At 43.6% G+C, this 9,028-nt stretch overlaps 1 protein-coding gene across 1 annotated transcript in view; it reads right to left on the reverse strand.

The window, feature by feature from the left end:
* Positions 1-7,864, reverse strand: part of LOC118378929 (protein sprouty homolog 1-like) — a 69,632-nt gene extending 61,768 nt beyond the window's left edge. The window contains exon 1 of the mRNA XM_035765932.2: positions 7,521-7,864. The gene's annotated coding sequence lies outside the window, so the exon portion shown is untranslated. The remainder of the gene's footprint in view (positions 1-7,520) is intronic.
* Between the last annotated feature and the right edge of the window lie 1,164 nt (positions 7,865-9,028).

A 9,028-nucleotide genomic window follows, 5' to 3' on the forward strand; every position in this document is an offset into this window, starting at 1 on the left:
CGGCAAGCTGTAGGCAAAATAGTTAGCTATAGTTAGTCTTGAATAAGAGGACCTTCGCACAGTGAGTGCACTCTTCAATATCGCAATTGAAAAAGGCACAATTGAAAAAACAAACACGCATCTCCATGAAACATTGTTGATTCACCAACTCCTCACACACAGCATTCTAAGGACCACATGTACTATTCCTTAAATGAAAATGTGCAAGAGCTTAGAAAATCCCTCCGGGTCAAGAAAGGCATGTCTAAGAGACACTTGATGCAAACTCGCAAAATACAGCAAATAAAAATTGCATCTTGACTTTTCAAAGCATTCTACATCACAACAGATTCAAAAATAACAACCTAGAATCTCCCTCTGTCCCTTTGATCGAAACCACCTCAGCCATTGTTATAGTGAGCTAAAATGGTGAGGTAAAATTCAAGAGTCAGTGACACCAAACAGAGCGGTAAGCCTTTCTTCTTTCAGCTTTTGAATTTATATTCATAAAAGAAAGAAAACGGCTAAACAGAAAGGCCTTTTGTTCCAGTGCTTTCTAAAGAGGAGGAAAGGACCAGAACATCAGAACACGGTGAGAATTGAAGATGAAGCTCCTTTCACACACCAATACAGGTACCTGTACGTCCCTCCTCTCTAATCTTTTGTAAAATCCAGGAAGTTGATGTAAGCCGATGCCCCCAGACCCATTGATATTAAAGCTATCAACGTGGCACATCAAACTGCACACAGCCTGCATCTGATGACCCCCATGCAGGTCTGCTGGTCTGATGCGCACGTTTGTGTGTGTGTGTGTGTGTGTGTGTGTGTGTGTGTGTGTGTGTGTGTGTGTGTGTGTGTGTGTGTGTGTGTGTGTGTGTGTGTGTGTGTGTGTGTGTGTGTGTGTGTGTGTCACGATGACACGCATAGGCACTTCTGTCTGTCTGAGCATCAGTGCACACACATGCACATGCACATGCACAAACACGAACACCGCTGAGGAGAACAGACTGACATCTGACTGCTGCGGGACGCCCAGGGCTCCAGCCTCCACCATCAAACTTCCTGTTTACCCAGTAGGCAAACTGCTGCTAGGACAGAGAGAGGGCAGAGAGGGAAACGGGGGAGAGGGAGAGGGGGATGAGTACGAGGAAGGATGGGAGAGAAACAGGAGGATGTCGCAGTGGATGGGCCCTCTTCAAGGCCAGGCGTTTTGTGCTTCAGGAAGGATGTGACAGCTTTACTACCCCGTAGAGTATTTATAACCTACAACCTTTATAGAGCAACTGCCCGGACCCAACCTGCACTCTGGGCTCTTTCCGCGCCAGGCCTCGCTGTACTGTAATTCTAAAGCACTTCTGGGCTTGTAAATCTCTCAGGGCTTCCTACGCCTGCTCAAACAACAGAGGAGCCAATACACTTTGACAGTGGCTATTTGCCTGTCAGAAATCATTTTGGGTATCTGCTTTGACTTGAGGTGGCTTTTGATGTGTCTAAAAAAAAGGGATGAGTGCGGTACATAGTTCTACTTTCACGGCTAACGATAGAATTTTCTGTGTGAGGCACAAAGTATGGAAACAGCAAGGCTATAGGAGCACCACAAACAAGTCATTTGAGGTCTTATTGCTAGCTGACTGTATTTCTGATGGCCTCTCAATGGCAGACAGATCTACAATACTCACATCCAACAAATCACCAACACATCACAAAAACTCCCCCATTTCATTGTTTTGTAGTTTAAGTACCAGTCAAAAGTTTGGACACACCTACTCATGCAAGGGTTTTTCTATATTTGTACTATTTTCTACATTATAGAATAATAGTGAAGACATCAAAACTATGAAATAACACATATGGAATGATGTTGTAACCAAAAAAAGTCAAACAAACAAATCAAAATATATTTTAGATTTTAGATTCTTCAAAGTAGCCACCCTTTGCCTTGAAGACATCTTTGCACACTCTTGGCATTCTCTCAACTAGCTTCACCTGGAATGCTTATCCAACTGTCTTGAAGGAGTTCCCACATGTGCTGAGCACTTGTTGGCTGCTTTTCCTTCACTCTACGGTCCAACTCATCCCAAACCATCTCAATTGGGTTGTGGTCGGGTGATTGTGGAGGCCAGGTCATCTGATGCAGCACTCCATCACTCTCCTTCTTGGTTGAATAGCCCTTACACAGCCTGGAGGAGTGTTGGGTCATTGTCCTGTTGAAAAACAAATGATAGTCCCACTCAGCGCTAATAAGATGGGATGGCGTATCGCTGCAGAATGCTGTGGTAGCCATGCTGGTTAAGTGTAAATAAATCACAGACAGTGTCACCAGCAAAGCACCCCCACACCATCACACCTCCTCCTCAATGCTTCATGGTGGGAACTACACATGCGGAGATCATCCGTTCACCTACTCTTCGTCTCACAAAGACATGGCGGTTGGAACCAAAAATCTTAGTTTGGACTCATCAGACAAGAATATTGCAGTAACTCCTCGCGCCTTCCAATGGTGGCTCCTTGGAAGGAGATGGCGCTGCGGAGCTGCGGGACAAATGTGAGACACCTAGTGGGGAGGGGGGAGCACAAGACAGGTGAAACAGATCAGGGTGGGACAGGTACTGTCCGTGCGTAAGGAAAAATGTAACCATTTCCTATTTTGTCATCGCAAAGTCAATGTTCACTCTCCACATCTAACATCAACTACTCTGATTAGTAAGTTAATTATTTCATGACACACTAGCTACCTATGATTTTCATGAGAAACTCCATGATCGGTTGCTGTTAGACTAAGACATTTTATCACCATATCTATGTAGCAGATCTCGGGTGGACATTTCCATTCTCCCACAAAACAAACTCAAATAACTAATTTCCCTTATTTCACTGTTCAGCTAAACATTCCTCAATCAAAGGTCGCCTCCGAAAAAAGGAAGGGCCAAGAGCAAACTGCTTTTCCAGTTGTCTGTGTGCATCTCTATACTTCTCTGTGGGACCTCATGCAGTAACTCATGCACATTGACAACCATATGGAATAGTGCTCTCTCTTGCTTTGCTCGGCAAAACACCCCTCAAACACAACCCTGTCGTGAGCCTTTCTTCTGGTACCTCAATAAAATGCAAACATTTTGAGAAATGTTGGAAAACGAAATAAACAGATATTGACCAGAAGTTTGAAAATTAGGTTTCTACACAGTCGCCCCACGGAATTGGAAGCAGTGGAAAGCGCTTTTAATTTAAACCTATCGGGTATTTGTTTGTCTAACTCTCAATTTTGGCATTGTTTAGGGATAGGCAGAGAATAATTGTACTGTGGAATGTAGAGTAAATTTATCATGTTGCTGCTTATATAACTGGGGAAAAACAAGGGGCCTGAATGTTTGAATATGTAGTACGTTTTTTATTTGACAACATGCAGATAAGAGATGGATCGATATGAACCAAATTTTTACCTGAAGGAAAATGGGGGAGGGTCATGCTTTTTCAGTTTCAGTCAAGGGGAGGATTAAGGTTTTTTTTTTCTTTATGGAATTTAGAATGTTTCTTATTAAGCTACAGTTGAACTAGGAAGTTTACATACACCTTAAACTCAGTTTTTTTTTTTTTCAATTCCTGACATTTAATCTGAGTAACAATTCCCTGTCTTAGGTCAGTTAGGATCACCACTTTATTTTAAGAATGTGAAATGTCAGAATAATAGTAGAGAGAATGATTTATGTCAGCTTTTATTTATTTCATCACATTCCCAGTGGGTCAGAAGTTTACATACACTCAATTAGTATTTGGTAGCATTGCCTTCAAATTGTTTAACTTGGGTTAAACCTTTCGGGTAGCCTTCCACAATAAGTTGGGTGAATTTTGGCCCATTCCTCCTGACAGAGCTGGTACAACTGAATCAGGTTTGTAGGCCTCCTTGCTTGCACATGCTTTTTCAGTTCTGCCCAGATTTTTTCTATAGGCTTGAGGTCAGGTCTTTGATGGCCACTCCAATACATTGACTTTGTTGTCCTTAAGCCATTTTGCCACAATTTTAGAAGTATGCATGGGGTCATTGTCCATTCGGAAGACCCATTTGCGACCAAGCTGTAACTTCCTGACTGATGTCTTGAGATGTTGCTTCAATATATCCACTTAATTTTTCTTCCCGATGAAGTGCACCAGTCCCTCCTGCAGCAAAGCACCCCCACAACTTGATGCTTCACCCCATGCTTCATGGTTGGGATGGTGTTCTTCAGCTTGCAAGCATCCCCCTTTTTCCTCCAAACATAACGATGGTCATTATGGTCAAACAGTTCTATTTTTATTTCATCAGACCAGAGGACGAAAAGTATGATCTTTGTCCCCATGTGCAGTTGCAAACCATAGTCTGGCTTTTTTATGGCTGTTTTGGAACAGTGGCTTCTTCCTTGCTGAGCAGCCTTTCAGGTTATGTCGATATAGGACTTGTTTTACTGTGGATATAGATACTTTTGTACCCATTTCCTCCGGCATCTTCACAAGGTCCTTTGCTGTTGTTCTGGGATTGAACGTGGTACCTTCAGGCGTTTGGAAATAGCTCCCAAGGATGAACCAGACTTGTGGAAGTCTACATTTTTTTTCTGAGGACTTGACTGATTTCTTTTGATTTTCCCATGATGTCAAGCAAAAGAGACACTGAGTTTGAAGGTAAGCCTTGAAATACATCCACAGGTACACCTCCAATTGACTGAAATTATGTCAAGTAGTCTATCAGAAGCTTTTAAAGCCATGACATAATTTTCTGGAATTTTCCAAGCTGTTTAAAGGCACAGTCAACTTGTATGTGTATGTAAACGTCTGACCCACTGGAATTGTGATACAGTGAATTATAAGTGAAATAATCTGTCTGTAAACAATTATTGGAAAAATGACTTATGTCATGCACAAAGTAGATGTCCTAATCGACTTGCCAAAACTATAGTTTGTTAACAAGATATTTGTGGATTGGTTGAAAAACAAGTTTTAATGACCTCAACCTAAGTGTATGTAAACTTCCGACTTCAACTGTATATATCGATGTGTGCCCGATGCCGCCCCTCATCTCTGCTTCTCTGGCCTGCTCTGCTCTTGCTGATCAAAAACTTGTTTGTGCTGCCTAACCAATGACTGTGCTGTGCAGGCCTATGGTAGCAGTTTAGGAGGAGAGTCAAAGGCTTCCTCCCAAATAAATGTTTGATTAGGCCTAGTGCAAAAAAATGCATCTTGCACACAGACTAACCTACAGCCTATGTTTTGTTTAGTTTGAGAAGGAGAGCGAAGATTTATTTTAAAGGTTTTATTTAACCATTATTTACCTGGGCAAGTGACTTAAGAACACATTTTTATTTACAATGACGGCCTACCAAAAGGCCTCCTGCTGGGACGGGGGATAGGATTAAAAAATATATATATATATAGGACAAAACACAACGAGAGACACCACAACACTACATAAAGAGAGACCTAAGACAACAACATAGCATGACAGCAACACATGATGACAACACAGCATGGTAGCAACAACACATGACAACAACACAACATGGCAGCAGCAAAACATGGTAGCAGCACAAAATATGGTGCAAACATTATTGGGCACAGACAACAGCACAAAGGCAAGAAGTTGATGAGATGAGGAGGATGGAGGTCAACTTTGATAGCTTGCTACTAATATAATTGATTTGAATAAAAACAATATGTTTCTTGCCCACGATGCATTTATCAAAGTTCTTGACCTCACAATAAGCTGGATTCGAGTAACTTACATTGTAGAGCTGAAACTTGAAGCAGCATCCATGGCACAATCAATCAGAATGGACAGCTCATGGTGCTGAAACTAGACAAATTCGAGTAGGCATAATTCATTTCAACCTTCATTTTAGTTACCCTTTACTAACAAAAAGAGCGCTTTGTGTTGGAGCCTATTTCTTCCTATTTAAGAAATAATAGGTAGGTAGGTCTACCTGTATGACAGACAAAATTAGGCTATAGGGTGCAACAGTGCCTACGGAAAGTATTCAGACTCCTTGACTTTTTCCACATTTTGTTAGGATACAGCTTTGTACTAACATGGACTAAATAAGTGTTTTCCTCATCAATCTACACACAATACCCCATAATGGCAAAGCGGAACAAGTTTTTTAAATGTTTACAAATGTGTATTAAAAAAACAGAAATAACTTATTTACATAAATATTCAGACCCTTTGCTATGAGACTCGAAATTGAGCTCAGGTACATCCTGTTCCAATGATCATCCTTGAGATGTTTCTACAACTTCATTGAAGTCCACCTGTGGTCAATTCAATTGATTGGACATGATTTGGAAAGGCAAACACCTGTCTATATAACATCCCCTAAGCCATGAGGTCAAATGAATTGTCCATAGAGCTCCGAGGCAGGACTGTGTTGAGGCACAGATCTGGGGAAGGGTACAAAAACATTTCTGCAGCATTGAAGGTCCCCAAGAACACAGTGACCTCCATCATTCTTATATGGAAGAAGTTAGACCACCATGACTCTTCCTTAAACTGTCCGCCCGGCCAAACTGAGCAATCGTGGGGAGAAGGGCCTTGGTCAGGGAGGTGACCAAGAAACCGATGGTCACTCTGACAGAGATCCAGAGTTCCTCTGTGGAAATGGAAGAAACTTCCAGAAGGACAACCATCTCTGCAGCACTCCAACAATCAGGCCTTTATGCTAGAGGGGCCAGACAGAAGTCACATGACAGCTCACTTGGAGTTTGCCAAAAGGAACCTAAAGACTCAGGACCTCAGACTGAGGCGAAGGTTTACCTTCCAACAGGACCTACGACCCAAAGCACATAGCCAAGAAAACGCAGGAGTGGCTTCGGGAGACCTGAAAATAGCTGTGCAGCAACATACCCCATCCAACCTGACAGTCTTGAGAGAATCTGCAGAGAAGAATGGGAGAAACTCCACAAATACAGGTGTGACCAAGCTTGTAGCGTCATATCCAAGACGACTCAAGGCTGTAATCACTGCCAAAGGTGCTTCAAAGTACTGAGTAAAGGGCCTGAATACTTAGTGTGTAAATGTGATATTGCAGTTACATTTTTGGGAAATTTGCAAAAATGTCTAAATAACTGTTTTTGCTATGTCATTATGGGGTATTGTGTGAAGTGTGATGAGGGGGGAAAAACAATTTAATCTATTTTATAGAGCTGCCGTCCAGTGACCTTGCATCCATGGGGGCAGAGAGAAGTTGAGGGGGAATACCTCATTCAGAATCCATGGTAGAATACATAAAACTTTCATCAGCCTCAGAGTCAATGAGCACCCGGAGAGACTTTGACTGGTCTCCCTATAGCAGAATCACAAAAAAAGGTGTGGATGATGGAAATTATGGGACTCCCAGTCTGGCTCACCAGAGTACTTATACCCACTAACGGAAATGGTTTCTTAACAGGGCAAGTGGCTATATAATGTCCAGCCCCTCCACAGTACAGACAACAGTTAAAATTCAGCCTAATTCAGCCTTCCCCAACCGATAATCTAGCTATTCCCAATTGCATGGGCTCAGGAGTATCCAACTCACCCGTCGCCAATGATTCTCGGGGAATCTCAACTGTTTTCGGCTCTCCTCAGAAACACACACTTCGGGATTTCCAGATTCCTTAGGACATGTGCCAGCATCAGCAGACGAATGAGTGCTCCCGAGACCCGACCTCACGCCTCACACACTGGAGTTCTCGTAGGCGCCCAGGAATCTTAATCACCAGGGAGATGAGGGAATCGAGGTCCTGTCCTTTATCCCCTACAACAGTCTGTGGAGGAAGGTGTCAAGCAGAGCCTCCGGATTCCAGGAACTCTCGGTGGCCAATGTGCGAATATCTACTGCGTAGTTTGCCAAACTACGTGAATTCTGATGTACCTGCAGTAGTTGTTGAGCCACCTCCCTCCCGGGGACTGAGAATCAAAAACCTTCCTCACATCTGCCATGATTTCCTCCAGGCTATGGCACACAGCGGATTGCTGCTCCCACACGGCCGTTGCCCAGGAGAACGCCCTTCCGGACATTAGCGTGATTAAATACGCTATCTTCGATCGGTCCGACGGGAATGAAGAGGGCTGGAGTTCAAAAATGAGGGAGCACTGGGAAAGGAACGCCCAGCAGGTACCAGGATTGCCTGCATAACGCTCCGGACGTGGTAAGCGGGGTTCTCGGGGAGCCGGGTTAATCCACCAGTAGTAGAAAGATTACTGGGTGGTTGGGAGGTCTCAGATGTGACGTGCTGCCTATGAGCTAATTCACAGATTTACTCCATTATAGCCTTGAACCCTTGGTCGTGGTGTTCCTTCAGGGAACGAAGCACTTCCAAAAGGTCTCGCAGTAGCGCGGCATACTGTACCTCCCAATGGTGGCTCCCTGCAGGGAGACAATGTGACGGAGCTGGTCCAAGTCTGTTGGGTCTGTCATGGCCATTTCGTACTATAAGGGCACAAGGTGAGACCCAGATGCAGACACAGGAGGCAGATGGTTGAGCTCCGATATTTATTATAACTAAAGGGGTAGGCAGAAGGCAGGTCGGGGACAGGACAGGCAGTGGTTCAGTGATCAGGTCCGAGTCCAAACAGTACAAGGGGATAGGCAGTCAGTTCGGCGTCAGGACAGGCAAGGGTCAAAACCAGGAGGTCTAGGCAAAAACAGAGACTGGGGAAAAATAGGAGCTAAGATAACCGCTGGTTGACATGGCAAAACAAGACGAACTGGCACAGAGAGACAGGAAACACAGGGATAAATACACCGGGGATAATAAGCAACACCTGGAGGGGGTGGAGACAATCACAAGGACAGGTGAAACAGATCAGGGCGTGACACACCACTTTGGTCCGCTATGCTTTATGCTAGAAATAAACTGTAAAATAATTGGGAAAGAGGTGACGCCAATGCATATGTGGATATCATTGTTTCCTTTCTTTGACATTCAGAGGCTGAGCTGCAACCTTCTATAGTCGAGAAGACAAAAATAGACTTGGCTTGGGAAGTATCCTAATTCTTTCACTATCAATTCATTAAGCTATTCACTTTCTGTACAATAGATG

Source organism: Oncorhynchus keta, chromosome 4, assembly GCF_023373465.1.
Source record: "Oncorhynchus keta strain PuntledgeMale-10-30-2019 chromosome 4, Oket_V2, whole genome shotgun sequence".
Taxonomy (NCBI): domain Eukaryota; kingdom Metazoa; phylum Chordata; class Actinopteri; order Salmoniformes; family Salmonidae; genus Oncorhynchus; species Oncorhynchus keta.